General features: G+C 41.8%; 1 long non-coding RNA gene across 1 annotated transcript; it reads left to right on the plus strand.

Moving 5' to 3' along the window:
* Positions 1 to 499: 499 nt before the first annotated feature.
* LOC148360251 (uncharacterized) lies at positions 500 to 10,901 on the plus strand. Its single transcript, XR_015851301.1, has 3 exons — positions 500 to 1,373; positions 9,741 to 9,869; positions 10,798 to 10,901. It is a non-coding gene; the product is annotated as an uncharacterized LOC148360251 (long non-coding RNA).
* The last annotated feature ends 6,773 nt before the right edge of the window (positions 10,902 to 17,674 follow it).

The following is a 17,674-nucleotide window of genomic DNA, read 5'->3' on the forward strand; positions in this document are numbered from 1 at the left end:
TGGTGACGAAATATGGCAGAGAGGGAACGTCCTTCATAGCAACATTCATTCAGCAACATTCAAGCCACGCTCGAAATTCATCCGATAGCTTTTATACTGTGTTCACCAAGATCACGTAATGTTTTTCTAGGAACTGAAAGTATTTTTTTCTCTGAATCGACTTGCTTAGTCAAGAACTTGTGATTTCTTGTATCAACAATTATCTCATAACATCCTGCCAGATGTCTGTTGTTAGCTCCAAATCTGCGGACTTTCAGTTAATCCACAACAGAAGCTGTTTCCACGAGAACATGCGAGTCAAATGAAAATGCTACAAAGGTGAGCTACGAGGTTGTGACGCTGATCGCCAAGCACTGAAAACCTTGCCCTTAGGGTGAATTGATTAAAAACTGTTCGAAAGATGCCAGGCTGAATAGTCACCCCCTCTTCTAAATACATAGATTTTAGATGCAGCTCTCCGGGAAAATCGACGTTCAGTCCCCGGGACTTCAACAGAGGTGGTACCAAAAACGGTGGTGGGACCAGGGACCAAGAACCAGGTACTGTTTCATAATGGAAAACCAAAAAAGGCGAGGTGAGGCAGGCTGGAACTATGTAGCAGAAAGCGCTTAAAGAGACTCGTCTCCAGAATAGCTTTGGATGCTTCTTCCATCAATCATATAAACAAACAAATCCTATTTTACACTCATCAGTTAATTCATTTAAAAATGATCACTTCTTCTTTTTCAGGTTTGCCGGGAGTTGGCATCCATCGCTTTGGTGCATTACCGCCCCCTATCACAAAATCCATCCCTCAAACCCTGTCAATAAAAACCGTGCTTCTCAAAAAACGAAAAAGTATCCTCCGTTGAGGCCGAGCTCAGAAAACTTTTCATTGAAAAATCCATCACCCCCACTTCCAGCAGATCTCTTTTTATTTCTTCTCTTTGAGGACTGAACACCTGGCAGTTCATTTTTGGAGTATACCCCCCTTAATTATATCCGATCTAATAATGGCCACGCGCATTTCCACCCTATGTGCATCGAGCCGACTCATCCACTCTCTCATTCCCCTGCAACCCCACATGAGACAGCACCCATAAAACACGACCTGTCCCCCTTTCCTATGTATTTTCGTGACCGTGTTAAGTATCTGTAAAGTAGGCTTAAACGTATTTGCTCAAAGTGTGTATTTCTAATCAGTTTGATGTTCCCTTTTGGCGTCTCTTAGTCTTCCTGTCTTTGTTTGAAGGTGTTGGTACTTTTCTAGGGGGGCTGGTCTTTTTCCTTTTGTCTCAACATACCAGTACTTTTCCATGTCTTCTTATTTCAATAAAACACAGAGGCAGACTGGGGAAAAAGCAGAAGGAGCGTGACCAGCGAGACGAGAGCGAGTAAGTTATCCGTTCCATCGGCGTTTCTTCTCCAGCTGCAGTTGTTAAAAACTAAACAAGTCTCTTGCCTGGTGTGTTTTCTAGCGTTAGCCAATTTTTCTCCCACACGTTAGTGGTCTTTTTTAGAACCAACAGTATCTGATTCAGAATATCTTGAAAAAAATGAAATGTTTTAATGCTCTCAAGGACAGATATGACCTTCTTATGCGCCACCAACTTAAGTGCCAGCAACACTGACACCAACTCCACAGTATACTCCCCTAGACCATCACTCGTTCTTTTCCCTATACCTATTCCCCTACCTGGCACTGCCACCCACAAACAGTTATCCCTGTTTTTGGGTCCTTTGCCCCACAATTTTCCAATAGGGTTGGGCATGTACCAATAGAGCAGGTCACTCTCAGTAAAAGTTGACTGGGGGATAAAGGATTGCAGCTACAACTTTGCATCTCATTTTAGGCAGGGCCATTAAAAGACACCCCCCAATAAAAGAGCACTGCGCTGGTCCTGGCTTGTAGTAATGGTTGACTGGGGATAATGGATCGCAGCCGCACAATTACAATTGCAGTTGATGTTTCAGTAGAGAGAATGGCAAAAATGAGGCGCCAGGCATGACAAAAGTGTCTTCTGACATTCCCTGCTCACAGGAATAGTCAACTAGGTATAACGGATCTTGGCCCCACAGGTACTTTTCATTTTAGACAAAAAGAATGGTAAAAAAAATCCTGTGACATAAATTTGCTCTCTCAGACCCTGCACTTAGCAATAGTGGACTGGGATAATGGATTGCAGCGACAACTGCATTTCATTTTTGGTGTGCCTGAACGCTACATCTCCAGACAGAAGGGCCTTTTGCAGGTCCCTGCTCATAGCCATTTGGCATTGGGGATGATGGATTGAGGCCGCAAAAGTGAAGTTCACTTTTTGATGGAGAGAATGGAAAAATCGATCCGCCAGGGCTGACAAAAATGCAATCTGCTGACCCCCACTTGCAGAAATATGTAATTGGGGATAACGGATTGCGGCCGCAAAAGTGCTGTTTATTTTAAAGAATGAAATAAAAAAGCAGCCATGCATGGCACAAATCTGCCTCCGCTCTCAGCAACAGTTTGAGGATAATGAATTGCGGCCAAAACGGTGCATTTAATTTTAGGAGGGTGACAATGACCCACTGCCCGGTAAAAGTGCGCACTTCCAGCTCCTGTTCTCAGCAATAGTCACTTCTGGATAATGGATCGCAGCCACGACCATGCATTTTATTATAGGCGAGCCAAAATGGGGAAACTTCTGACAACAGTGCCTTCTTTGGGCCCCTGGGATCAGGGATAATGGATTGTAGCCCCACGGGTGCTGTTAAATCTTTTTAAAAAGGGATCCCTTTCTAAAATTAACGCATGACACAAATTTACTCTCTTGGCCCCTAATGTCCACAAAAGTCGACCAGGGATAATGGATTGAGCAAAAAAACGTTGCATTTCATTTAAGCTCAGCCAAAACAGTACACATATGACCAAAGTAACTTCTCCTAGTATCTGCAATTGGGGATAATGGATCATTGCCTTAGGAGTACTGTTCATTTTAGGCAGAAAACTCTTATTAAAAAAGACACCAGGCATGACACAATATCACTCTCTAGATCCCTTCTCTCAGCAACAGTCAACCAGGGATAATGGATTATAAAATCTTGCCCTTGAGCAGCTTCTTTTATGTTGTTGTCGAGGAAAAAAAATACACTCTTGTGAAAACGGCGATGCAATATTCATGACGCCGTATCGAGAGGGTGGAGTTCCATTATTTATGGGGTAGGGGGCCCAAAAGACGGAAATAGCCGTCTCGGGCGGGAAAGGGCTTTCCCGAAGACACCGAAGCAGAAAAAACACTCTCACATGAAAAGCTCTTATATCAAAAGAAATAAAGCTATTCTAAACGGGGAATAATGGTGAATAATCCAGAAGCGTCATCCACAACAAAAGGACTTCAAAGGCCTCATTTGACACGTACGGTTCAATAGATTTATATGCCTTCATTTAAATATTGTATCGTGTATATTGAGATTTTGTTTATCATAACTTAATGCACGGGTGTCAAAATGTGAGGCTTTTATTTCCAGGATGAAAAATATACATTATTAAATCAAGAAGTGAATGATAAAAAAAAATATCTGCATATGTTTAATATCATAAGGTCAAAAATGATCTTTAAAAAGAAATTGAGATAAAAACATAATGTAGTAACATTAAAATATACTGTATATGTTTCATATAAATTAAATGTACTGTATTTTAAAATATTTTTTTTAAAAAGCTGACTATGCGCCTTATTATCCGGTGCGCCTTATATATGGATCAATATTGAATTACAAGGTCTCGCAACTTACGGTAAGCAGCCACCGACTCGATTTTCCCCCGAACGTGGAGTAGTCCGCGGTGTATGCTGGGATTTATATACCGGCGTTTCATTGGCTAACCAATGTGTCAATCATCATTTGAATCGATGACTATTGGCTGAAGTTATTCGGAGCCTCGGATTGGCTAGAGCGCCAAAACAAACCCTGCAATTGGCCGAAAAAGATGTATCAATCATCCGTTGAATCGATCGCTATTGGCTTTTCGCGTAGAAGAAGAAGTGCGCTGTGCATACTGGGAAATATTAAACACCGATTCTCTTTTATTTGTGCGTTTGTATAAAGACCCTGAAATGGCTCCTATTGAGAGACATGCTTTCACTCACTCACTCACTCACTCGCACAATGTGGCTCTAGCTTTTGCACTCAGTCACTCACTCACACAATTTGGCTCTAGCTTTTGCACTCACTCACTCACTCACTCACTCACTCACACAATGTGGCTCTAGTTTTGCACTCACTCACTATTTGGCTCTAGTTTTCACTCACTCACTCACTATTTGGCTCTAGTTTTCACTCACTCACTCACTCGCACAATTTGGCTCTAGCTTTTGCACTCACTCACTCACTCACTCACTCAGACAATTTGGCACTAGCTTTTGCACTCACTCACTCACTCACTCACTCACTCACTCACTCACACAATTTGGCTCCAGTTTTGCACTCACTCACTCACTATTTGGCTCTACTTTTCACTCACTCACTCACTATTTGGCTCTAGTTTCCACTCACTCGCACAATTTGGCTCTAGCTTTTGCACTCACTCACTCACTCACTCACTCACTCACTGACACAATTTGGCACTAGCTTTTGCGCTCACTCACTCACTCACTCACTCACTCACTCACTCGCTTGTGCAATCACTCACTCACTCGCACAATTTGGCTCTAGCTTTTGCACTCACTCACTCACTTGTGCAATCACTCACTCACTCGCACAATTTGGCTTAGCTTTTGCACTCACTCACTCGCACAATTTGGCTCTAGCTTTTGCACTCACTCACTCACTCACTCACTCACACAATGTGGCTCTAGTTTTGCACTCACTCACTCACTATTTGGCTCTAGTTTTCACTCACTCACTCACTATTTGGCTCTAGTTTCCACTCACTCACTCACTCGCACAATTTGGCTCTAGCTTTTGCACTCACTCACTCACTCACTCACTCACTCACTCACTCACTCACTCACTCACTCACTGACACAAATTGGCTCTAGCTTTTGCGCTCACTCACTCACTCACTCACTCGCTTGTGCAATCACTCACTCACTCGCACAATTTGGCTCTAGCTTTTGCACTCACTCACTCACTCACTCACTCACTAACTCGCACAATTTGGCTTAGCTTTTGCACTCACTCACTCACACAATTTGGCTCTAGTTTTGCACTCACTCACTCACTCACTATTTGGCTTTAGTTTTCACTCACTCACTCACTATTTGGCTCTAGTTTCCACTCACTTACTCACTCGCACAATTTGGCCCTAGCTTTTGCACTCACTCACTCACTCACTCACTCACTGACACAATTTGGCTCTAGCTTTTGCGCTCACTCGCTTGTGCAATCACTCACTCACTCGCACAATTTGGCTCTAGCTTTTGCACTCACTCACTCACTCACTCACTAACTCACACAATTTAGCTCTAGCTTTTGCACTCACTCACTCGCTTGTGCAATCACTCACTCACTCACACAATTTAGCTCTAGCTTTTGCACTCACTCACTCGCTTGTGCAATCACTCACTCACTCGCACAATTTGGCTTAGCTTTTGCACTCACTCACTCACTCACATAATTTGGCGCTAGTTTTGCACTCACTCACTCACTATTTGGCTCTAGTTTTCACTCACTCACTCACTATTTGGCTCTAGTTTTCACTCACTCACTCGCACAATTTGGCTCTAGCTTTTGCACTCACTCACTCACTAACTCGCTTGTGCAATCACTCACTCGCACAATTTGGCTTAGCTTTTGCACTCCCTCACTCACTCACTCACCACACAATTTGGCTCTAGGGGGGGGGGGGGATTAAAGGTAACAATCAATCTCATTCAGGGAACGGAGTCGCCTTTTTGAACTTTGGCCCCTGGAGTGAAGTCACTCAAGTTGTCTTTGTTGCATACGATATCAAAAAAGGTCTCCCAGCAAGATGGCCGCCAGCGACGGCAACTGGGCCGCGGCCTCTCGTTGGCGCTCCCAGCATGCCCAGCTCTCCCGGGAACGCGCAATTTTTCCCGTCTGAGCGGCGGAAGATGCGGAAAATCCCCAACCTGAAATTCACCCCGCTCGTGACGACCAAACTTCCCTACTTCCCTTTTTTTGTGTGTACAGTAATCCCTCGGCTATCGCTGTTAATGGGGACCGAAACCACCCGTGAAAAGTGAAAATCCGCGAAAAATGCTTAAAAAAAAAAAACTTTTTTTTTTTTTTTTTTTTAATTATTATTATTTTTTGGACCTGCGAAGCTCTGAACCCGCGAACGTGGAACCACAAATAGCGACACCCCTTCAAAAATGCTTTAAAAAAAATGTATATGTATACAGTGGAACCTCGGTTTTCGAACGCCTCTCAGTTCGAACAAATCGGTGTTCGACCAAAAATTTCGAGAAATTCTTGCTTTTCTGTTCGGTCAAAAATTTGGAGTTCGAACGCCGGTAATGCGTGAGTGCGATGCTGAGCGGCGTACAGGTGTAGATGGCCCCCACCCCTCGTGACCCACTGTTATCACGTGCGCACTTGCCTCTTTTTGCTTTCGCTTTTAATATCGGTGAACGGCGTGTTTTAGCCCCTAACTATGCCTCTGAAGATGGTCGGTGCAAGCAGGACAGGTGAAAAAAGAAAAGTTGTTCGTACAACTATTGCCTATAAGAAAGACATAATAGCTAAATATGAAAGAGGTGTGCGAGTTTCCGATCTTGCTAAGGGAATACAGCATGCGCCTTCTGCTGACCACCACAAAGGTAAGAAATCCTATTCATAATTCTTTTCTTTATCTTTTTTTTTTTTTTACACGTTCGTGTTAGCGTAATCTTTCGTACGGAAGATTACGATAACGCGAATGTACGACTAGCCTGGGTTAGCTTTATGATTCGAAGAAAACATTCAGGGTGTTGGAACTGAGCCCAAAATTCAGGGTGTTGGAACAGAGCCCCCTTTCCAATGAAGCGCTAGCCACTTGTGGTGCTAAATGACTTGTAAACGACCTGATTTTTTTATTTTCACACGTTCATGTTAGCGTAATCTTTCGTACGGAAGATTACGATAACGCGAGCGTACGATTAGCCTGGGTTAGCTTCATGTTTGCGTTAAACATTCATGGTAAACATTCAGGGTGTTGGAACGGATTAAAACGATTTACATTATTTTTAATGGGAAAATTGATTTCGGTGATTGAACAAATCGGTTCTCGAACAGGGTTCTGGAACGGATTATGGTCGAGAACCAAGGTTCCACTGTATATATATATATATGTTTTTTTTTTGTTTTTTTTTTTTTTTTAATTATTATTATTTTTTGGACCAGCGAAGCTCTGAACCCGCGAACGTGGAACCAGGAATTTGCGACGCCCCTTCATAAATGCTTAAAAAATATATATATGTATATTATTATTATTTATTTTTTTTAATTTTAAAAATGTATTTTATTATTATTATTTTTTAGACCCGCGAAGCTCTGAACCCGCGAACGTGGAAGTAGCGAGGTCCCACTGTAGTACTAGGCAGTAAAGAGGACACACTGTTCCTTTAAATCTTTTCGGCTTACGTACAGTAAAAGGCAAGACGGGCAGGATGATGGCGAAGGTCCCCCGAGTGAGTACAAAAGTTTAATTTTTCGAGTGAGCAAGTGAATGAGTGAGCGACGTTGTCATCATATATTAAAGAGTGACCCGGGTTTCACTAAACACCCGCTCATGAATAAATAATGAGGGGTTGAAAGTTAGACCACGCCCACAAATTAGCTCCACATGGCCAGCGTCACTGGCCGTCCTGCTATGACGAGATCAGCACCAAGGAGAGCGACACTACCGACTGAGTGAGTGAGTGAGTGAAAACTAGAGCCAAATTGTGCAAGTGAGTGAGTGAGTGAGTGAAAACTAGGGCCAAACAGTGAGTGAGTGAGTGAGTGAGTGAGTGAGTGAGTGAGTGAGTGAGCGAGCGAGTGAGTGAGTGAGTGCAAAAGCTAGAGCAAAATTGTGCTAGTGAGTGAGTGAGTGAAAACTAGAGCCAAATAGTGAGCGAGTGAGTGAAAACTAGAGCCAAATAGTGAGTGAGTGAGTGAGTGCAAAAGCTAGAGCCAAATTGTGCTAGTGAGTGAGTAAGTGATTGAAAACTAGAGCCAAATAGTGAGTGAGTGAGTGAGTGCAAAAGCTAGAACCAAATTGTGCTAGTGAGTGAGTGAGTGAGTGAGTGAAAACTAGAGCCAAATAGTGAGTGAGTGAGTGAGTGAGTGAAAACTAGAGCCAAATAGTGAGTGAGTGCAAAACTAGAGCCAAATTATATGAGTGAGTGAGTGAGTGAGTGCAAAAGCTAGGGCCAAATTGTGTGAGTGAGTGACTGAGTGAGTGAGTGAGTGAGTAAAAACGCAAGTGAGTGAGTGAGTGAGTGAGTGAGTGAGTGAGTGAGTGAGTGAGTGAGTGAGTGAGTGAGTGAGTGAGTGAGTGAGTGAGTGAGTGAGTGAGTGAGTGAGTGAGTGCTAAAGCTAGAGCCAACTTGTGCAAGTGAGTGAGTATAAAAGAGAAAGAAAATATTCAACTAAGTGAGTACAAAAGTTTAATTTTTCGAGTGAGCAAGTGAATGAGTGAGTGAGTGAAATAGCACAAAAGCAAGAAAGCAGAATTATATAAGTGAGTCACTACAAAAGCAAGAGAGCGAGGTTGAGTGGGTGGGTGAGTACAAAACCAAGTTAGAGGCAGTGAGAGAGGGAGTCCAGAAGAAAATTATTCATGGAAGCACATTTGAGTGAGTGAGTGAGTGAGTGAGTGAGTGAGTGAGTGAGTGATTAGCGAGTACATAAGCGTGAGAGCAAAATTTGGAGTGAAGGACTGATTGAATCTCACAAGTTCGTTCGGAAGATAGATAGATATATACTTTATTCTCGCAGCACGGCGGCGCAGTGGTTAGCGCTTGTGCGGCACAGTTCATGTCATGGGAACCTGTTGTGGGTTCAAATCCAGCTCCAGACTTCCTGTGCGGAGTTTGTATGTTCTCCCCGTGCTTGCGTGGGTTTCCTCCGGGCACTCCGGTTTCCTCCCACATTCCAAAAACATGCATTTCAGGTGAATTGGCCGGTCCAAATTGTCCCTAGGTGTGTATGAGCGAATGAGTTGTCTGTCCCTGTGTGCCCTGCGATTGGCTGGCAACCAGTTCAGGGTGTCCCCTGCCCACTGCCCGGAGATGGCTGGGATGGGCTCCAGCCCCCCCGCGACCCTAATGAGGATAAGCGGTACGGCTAATGAGATGAGATGAGATACTTTATTCTCCCCCATATGGAAATTCACATTTCCAGCAGTATCCTTGTGTCAAAAAATAAAATAAGAAATATAGAATATAAAAATATTCAATATAACGTGCGGAATAAAGAGCCTTTAAATAGTGTTCCGAAAAAATAGACTTTGTAAAAACAAGGGCAAAAGTCACGCTGCGATTCACGTGCCTTCTTCGTGTTTCTTCATCATTGCAAGCTTTGCTTCCATGGTTATCATGTTTTTGCTTCACCCTTTAGCATCGCCGTCATTCTTTGGGACCCATAACAATTACATATATTTATATTTCTTTATTTATTGTAGCCTTCATCCATCTTTTCCGCCCTCCTTTCTTTCACCACTGCTCTCAAATCGCTCTCACTTGACTTCTGATGTAAACACTTTATTTTCTTTTTCCTGGTTTTGCTTTTCCCTAAAGACTTCTATCCATCCTGGTGTCCGATCGAAGCTTCAAGATCATTTTTTACTTTTCCCCTTAAAGGGCAGGAAGATTTCTTTTGGTGAGTGTGAAAACCAAGAAAGATGGGCGGGATTCCAACAGAGAAAGATAAATAGAAACAAGGAAGCATCGTGAAGCGGGAAGAAGAACAACATGGCGCTCTAATTGCAGGTGAGCCTAAAAAAAAAAAAACGTTTTTTTGTGATTTTCAAAAATATAATCATCCCTGAATTTGTTTTGGTGGTTCTTTGTATAATTTGTCCTTTAATGGTATTTAGTTATTATATGAGTAATTGTTTTCTTCAAATCTCTCGAAATGCCTTGTTATTAATCTTAAAGATATATACATAGAATACATTAATTATAATCAACCCGGAAATAAATTACAAATAAAAAAAGTACAATATATCAAAAATATAATTAAATAAATACAATGAAATGACTTACATGAATTAAAAATAAATATGGTCAATTACTAGAAAGCTAATTCCACAAAATAAATAATTAACTTAATACTTTTGAATAAGAAATAATTACATGAGATTAACTAAATAAGAAATAAAATAGACAAATAAAATACAAAATTAGCACAATTCAAATCAATTAAAAAATACTTAGTCAATAAAATAAAAAGACTTTACATAAATTAAAAATGAACTATCTTCTTAAAATAAAACCATGTATATTATACAAATTAAATAGAATAGATGAATCGAAAATTAATTAATTGAATTCGAAGAAAAAAAAACATAAATTCAATCATTTACGTGATAACAAATCAATTAAACACATAAAACCAATGAATACATACAATTAAATAAAAACCAAACATATTTAATGAATAAAAATTCAAAAAGAAACTAAGTTGAAAAACAAATACAAGTATTTAAAAAGAATAATGACATTACAGAATTCTAAAAATATATACAGTTAAAGAACAAATATGATAAATCAAATAAATCAAAATAAATTACATAAAAATGTAACAATAAATGAAAAAATGTAAAAAAATAACGGTTAAAAAAAAGCTTCTTCAATAAAAGACACTTGTTCTTAAATTTTCATTTGAATACATATTTTAATCTATTTATTTTGGAAGGATTTTTTCAGCATTCTGCATTTGTCGGGAAAAAAAAACAGTCGAATGCCGATGAACGATTTCCTCAAGGTCATCTTATCGCACAACATTGGAAGCACCTGAAAGCCCTGAAGGTCAAAGGCTCCGCCTCGGATGGATGAGAGGTGGGCAGGCAGGGGGCAGGCAGGGGGCAGGCTCCCCACTTTTTCAGGCTCACCTTCTCCCACTTACTAAGCCCCCCCACCCCTCTCCCCAATTACCGCATCTCCGATTAATTATCACAGAGGTAAGCTCCGGTAATTAGCCTATTGTGTCTCGGACAAAAGGCGATGCGAGCAAACGGGTTGCCATGGTTACCTCGCATCCTCTCTATCGGCGCCGGAGGAGAGAAGATGGAAATAGATGAAAGACTTGTTGTTGAAAAAAGTAGAAACAGAAGGCAAACAAGAGCGTGACAGAGGCAAAGCGAGAAGTAACAACGTTTAGTTCAGAGGGGGCGCTTGGCGCCGCGTCGGAAGCGCTAACGACCGAATGTCGAGGAACGGGAAAAAAGAGAAACGTCGGGCGCATTAGTCGGAGAAACGCCGCGGTTTTAATGTACATTCGGAAACTCGTAGGGGGAAAAAAACTAGATTTCCCGGGGTAGCTCAATTACACTCCTTAACAATAGGATTAGCATTTTAGTAATAGATAGGCACAGGCAGACTCCTTTCCACGACTGCAAACTAGCCACAAATAGATCCGGCGTTCGCTAGGCGCGGGAAACAAGTCGCTCTCGTAATCGGATTGTGATCCGAACACGGAAGTGGATCTTCCATAGGAAGCGATGGCGGTGTCAAGGACAGAAAAAGCGGTCGACAGCCGGGACAGGAGAGCAAAAACGTAGTCGGGGTCAGAAACGGGTCGTAATCCAGGACAGTGTCCCGACGGATCACCACCTTATCGTGGTGGGGCACTTTGCGCGTCTCCATGACCCCTAGAGCTATGTCGGCTGGAGTCTCGTACTCCTGGTAGGGTTACCCAAGCCGAACAGGTCGAAGGGTAGAGTCCAGACTAAGAGTGATCCCAAAAGCTGGTGGCCGCACGCTTTGAGGCGGTTTCCTACAGACCTGGATCCCGTTAGCCGCCTGCAGTTGTGGAAAGATGCCGGTCGTCTAGGGTCTCCCTTGCCACTGGAACCATCTTCTTTACAATCAAGATAGTGGCGTTGGGGAAAGCGCACCCCTTACGCCACTTTAAAAACCCTCATTGCGCAGGTATCCTCTTTTACCTGAGTCTCCGACCACAATCCAGGATCGGACTGTTCAAACATCAGCAGACTCACAAATAAAAGAAGATGGTCATCATCGAATCGATGGACAACCCCAACAACAACAAGCCAGGACAGGAGAGCAAAAACGTGGTCAGGGTCAGAAACGGGTCGTAACCAGAGACAGACAGGAGCAAAAACGGGACAGGTGGGAGTCAGGGTCGGAAAAAGCTTGCCTAGTATACACTGAGGTTCGCAGACGGGCTGACAAACGGTGACAGACTGGACTGGGTTCAAATACTGACAGCTAAGTCGCATCAGTAAGCATGACACATCATGTTGGAAACAAATATTTACACATTCATTGTATACACCCAATAGCTCACCTCTCGGTATTTCCTTGCCAATCATAGACACAGGGTTGATCCACAGTTAAGCAATCTATTCTTTTAGTCAATTATTTCAATACTAGTCTTTCGGTTTTTAGTATTATATGATATATATTAAGTGGTTTAAACCGAGTCATTCTGTATCCCCAATAGCTCACTTGGATATTATCTTCCATCCATTGACGGCGATTGGCACCATTATTTCGGTGCCGTACCGCCCCAATTGTTAATGTCAAATCAAATCAAGTCATGTTTATTTGTATAGCCCCTTAATCACAAAGAGTCTCAAAGGGATGCACAGATCAAAGGCTATTGCAAACTACAGACTATGATGACACCATCCCCTGATCTAAAACCTACATGAGGGCAAATAATACACAGATATTGTTCAGATTCAGATTCAGATCTACTTTATTGTCATTCTAGTACACGTGTATACAGAACGAAATGTCCATACATCTGACCCGCACAGTTTCCTTGTATGTACAGATAAAAATAAAAATTGTCAGCATATGGGTTATTGATTAAAATATCAATGCTGTTAACATGAGCATGTCTAAGATGAGCATATTTTAGTACACATCTACAAGAAGCTCAGTGGCTAAAGTGTCCATTTGCCACAGAGAGATTTAAAGTTTTCCAATTTTCCTTCCCTTTCTCACTAACTTACTCAAGTCAAGTCCCATTATTATGGGCATAAAAGGAAAGGAAACCAACAAAATTACAATAAAATGAGATGTGGTCCCTCTCAAATACAATTGGGCACCAATTGACAGAACAGGAAGAACTGATTGAGAAACACTTTTAGAATGTGCTATTTTGTGACAAATACTTCAAATTTTTATACTGAGACTCAACAAGTAACTGTATTTATATCATTTGATGGTGACGTTTCAATTTATCCGAAAAACAAAAATCCACACAAGAAATTCAGCAAAATAGAAAAACGGCAACGAAAATCCATTTCGTCTCGTTTCGTATTGTGAGCTTCAAGGAGATCCAGAAACGATGCAGTTATGTAAGCTGTCGAGAAGCTTTTTCTCCAGAGGCATTGGGACATATTGGGAAGGGGGGGTTCCCCACGGGGTGGGGGTCTTCTTTCTTTACACTTGAGCAAGCCCTAAAAGGTCAGGTCACGTAGCAGGTTAAAAGACGTCGCCCGGGGGGTCGAAAAGCTGCTAAATGGCACTGAAATGCCCTCATGCCACTCTTAGATTTTTTCATCATGGGGCATTCCTTCACAACAGATGGCTCAGAGTGGGAGGGGGCCGAAGTGTGTGTGTTGGGAGGGGCGGGGGTCACCCTCTCGAATCTCCACAGAAGGGCGTATATATATATATATACCAGGCCGATGATGCCATCTAGCGTTCACAACGAGTATTACTCATTGTCTCAGGCATGAAGATGGGTCCAAAAGGTGAAAAGAGTGTGTAGGACAGGGTTGGGTAGGGTTACTTTAACTGGATTACTTTCAATTACTTTTAGATTACTCCAATACCAAATATGCTAATAAAAGACAAAAGAAACTAAATATGAATAAAATGACTCCATTTTGTGCAGGCTTGGGGAGTAACGGAATACATGGAACGGCAAAAATGATGTTGGCAAGCTGTTTGGGTTTATTTTCATTTTGTTTCTGTCGCATTTTATGTTCGTTTTGCCGGAGATCAAAGCCAGGAGAGAAAGCTTACCACGTGTTGTGAGTCATCATTTTATTCATATTTAGTTTCTTTTGTCTTTTATTAGTATATTTGGTATTGGAGTAATCCAAAAGTCATTGAAAGTAATCCAGTTAAAGTAACCCTACCCAACCCTGCTCGTAAACATAACCTGGCACAGCTTTAAGCCATGGCGAAAAACGTCCGTCAGACAGTCACGTCTCCATCCATCCAATATCTGCACCGCTTATCCTCAGTAGGGTCGCGGGGGTGCCGGAGCCCATCCCAGCTATCTTCAGGCAGTGGGCAAAGGACACCCTCAACTGGTCGCCCATCACAGAGACAACTCACTGGCTCATTCACACCTAGGGACAATTTGGACCGGCCAATTCACCTAACATGCATGTCTTTGGAATGTGGGAGGAAACCAGAGTGCCTGGAAGAAACCCAGTCAAGCACAGGGAGAACGTGTAAACTCCACACAGTAGCAGTCATGTCTCGATCTAATAAAATCCATCCGGGGATGGTCCAGAGTAAATTACGGCCCGTGATCTATTTTGTATTGCCCCACCAGTAATGTTGACAAGCCTCAAACCCTCTAACTCTAACCCTCTAACTGTAATCCTCTAACCCTAAACCTAACCCTAACACAGGGGTCAGGAACCTTTTTGACCCAAAGAGCCATTAAAGCAAAAAATGTTTTAAAAAGAAATTGATAGAGCCACATCATATATTTTCAGACAAAATTGAAAAAACTGCCAAACACTCTCTCTAGACAAAAGCTAATTCTTCAGCACATTTTATTGCACTGTCATTTGATGATTTAATCAAATGTATGAAATGATAATAATGCCAAATCCTGCGTCCCAAATCAATGTAAATATGCCATTTACAATTTGTCTTCCACCTTCAGTTAAGAGTGTTGAGGCGTTGTTTTTCCATGAAATTTGTCCTTGATAACGGTTTCAAAACAAAGTGCATGCAAAGTTCTTTTGTGAAAATGTCACGAATTACTGCAAACGATAAGCATATCGTCATATTCACTTTCGGTGTGGACTGCACTGAGCGCGAGAGAGAGAGAAGAAAGTGCCTTGCGCTGTGAGCAGGGATCCGCCCACCTTTACTGCTCACCCGATCAAAGTCGTTTGCCAGCGTTTTTATTTATCAGTTTAAATGGTTTCTTATCGAATTTCTGCATTAAGTTGCTTCGGCTGTGTATGGAGCAAAATCGGGATGAAATCACTTGACTTTGGAACGCCACAGAGAGATGTGCAATAGTTACATTCTATTTCAGAGCCATATGTACTCGTGAAAAGAGCAATATATGGCTCCCGAGCCATAGGTTCCCTACCCCTGCCCTAACACTAACCCTACATCTTTTTTCGCCATCTTCGACATCGTTTTTTGAAAATTTCCAACATACTACCCCCCTCACTTCTTTTTTCAACAATTACACATACTACCCCCCCCTTACGTCTTTTTTCAACTTTTTCAACGTACCCCACTTCCCCCCCAACGTATTTTATCGACATTTTCGACATACTGCCTACCTTTACTTTTTTTTTTGCCGTTTTCGACATCGTTTTTTGAAAATGTCCAACATACTACCCCCCCTCACTTCTTTTTTCAACAATTACACATACTACCCCCCCTTACGTCTTTTTTCAACTTTTTCAACGTACCCCACTTCTCTTCCCCCCTCAACTTATTTTATCGATATTTTCGACATACTGCCCACCTTTACTTTTTTTTCAACATTTTCGACATACTACCCCTGCCTTATTTAATTTTTCAACATTTTCGACATACTACGCCCCCTATGTAATTTTTTCGACATTTTCGACATACCCTTTGTTTTTTTCGATATTTTTGACATACTAACCCCCTTTGAGTTAATTTTGACATACAAACCATTTGTTTCTTTGATTTAATAACCCCTTTTCTTTTCTTTTTTTTACGTGTTATTTCATCGATACACCTGACCCGTTGTAGCGAGCCGATGCAGCCGCAGCCAACAGAGGGCGCCGCCATTTTACCAATGTTATAAGTCTTAGGTATGACTCGGCCGAGGCGCGAACAGATGGTAGTGTGCCCGCTTTGAGACTGGGAGGTCGCTGGTTCGCGCCTCGACCGAGACATACCTAATTGGTATAATGGCGGCGCCCTCTGGCTGCGGCTGCACCGTCTCGCTACAACGGGTCAGGTGTATCGACATTTCGTTCTGTGTACATTGTTACAAAGAATGACAATACAAAGGAAATTATTATTATTATTATTATTTGACTTTTTAAAAATGACGTAAGAGGTTGTTCGTGTGTCAAGAAAAAAAATTAAGCTGCTCTCTTCCACAACGTGTGCGCTCTAAACACAAAAGACGGCGTGGACGTCTGAAAACATTTGTGAAGCACTTCTAGAGGTGAAATTCAAAATCGACTTGTATTGCAGCCGAAGACTTTTTCGCTGGCGTTTCATTTTTTCTTTCATCCCCACGTCCCACCCCCCTGCTTTTTTTCTTGCTTTCCTTCGCTTTTGCTCTCCTTCCTTATCTCTTTCCCTACTTTTTTCTTTTGTTTGCCTTTTTAATATATATTTATCCTCTTTACCTTCTCTTATTTTTTCCCCTCTCATTTTTTTTCTTTTGTCTAGGTCCTTCGAATGGTCAACAAAAAGACGACAGTTTTTTGTTTCCACATTTGTTTTTCATACAAAAATCATCAACATTTTGATCGACAGCTGAACAAAGATCAATTAAAAAAAAGGAGGTGATTACAAATGATTTGACACTTTCGTGGCCGCCGCGTGTGACTCGACTCCAAAACGGAAAATGGCCGCCTCAAATTCTAAGTACCGCATTTACACAAACACCTCTAGATTTTCAATCTAGACAAACGGGAATCGAACCCAGGTCGGGCAATTGAGAGTGCCAAAATCCTAACCACTGCATAACTAGTAATATAGACAACCAAAAAGGTATGGGATATTATCTCATCATCATACAATTTTTTTATTCACAGTACCAACATAAAATTTACAATGCATTTTTTTTAATGTGCCGTATTTTCCGCACTATCAGGCGCACCTAAAAGCCTTAATTTTTTTCAAAAGCTTAACATGCGCCTTATAATACAGTGCGCCTTATATGTGGATCAATATTAAGTCGCAAAGTCTTGCAACTAAGGCAAGCAGCCGCCGACTAGATTTTCCCTCAAAGGCGAAGTAGTCCGCGGTGTATGCTGGGATTTATATACCGGTGTTTCATTGGCTAACCAATGTGTCAATCATCAGTTGAATCGATCACTATTGGCTAAAGTTATTCGGGGGTAAAGGGGGCAGATCCTTATTATCATTTACAGGCTCGCATAAGCTAAAGGGACAAAACAAAGGCTGCAATTGGCCGAAAAAAATGAATGTGAATAGCAAGTTCGGTTGTCTACGGCATAGAGGAAACATGTTTTATCATTTTGTATTTGTAAATATTTTACTCTCCTGGATTTACTACACTCACGGATGTAAGAGGATCATAGTTGCACATTATTTTTGAACGCAACGACTTCGGTGAGCTACTCCGGCTGTATATTTTCCCTGTATCTAGTTTCAGAGTG

This window comes from Urocampus carinirostris, chromosome 9 (assembly GCF_059441175.1).
Source record: "Urocampus carinirostris isolate Australia breed hairy pipefish chromosome 9, RoL_Ucar_1.0, whole genome shotgun sequence".
NCBI lineage: Eukaryota > Metazoa > Chordata > Actinopteri > Syngnathiformes > Syngnathidae > Urocampus > Urocampus carinirostris.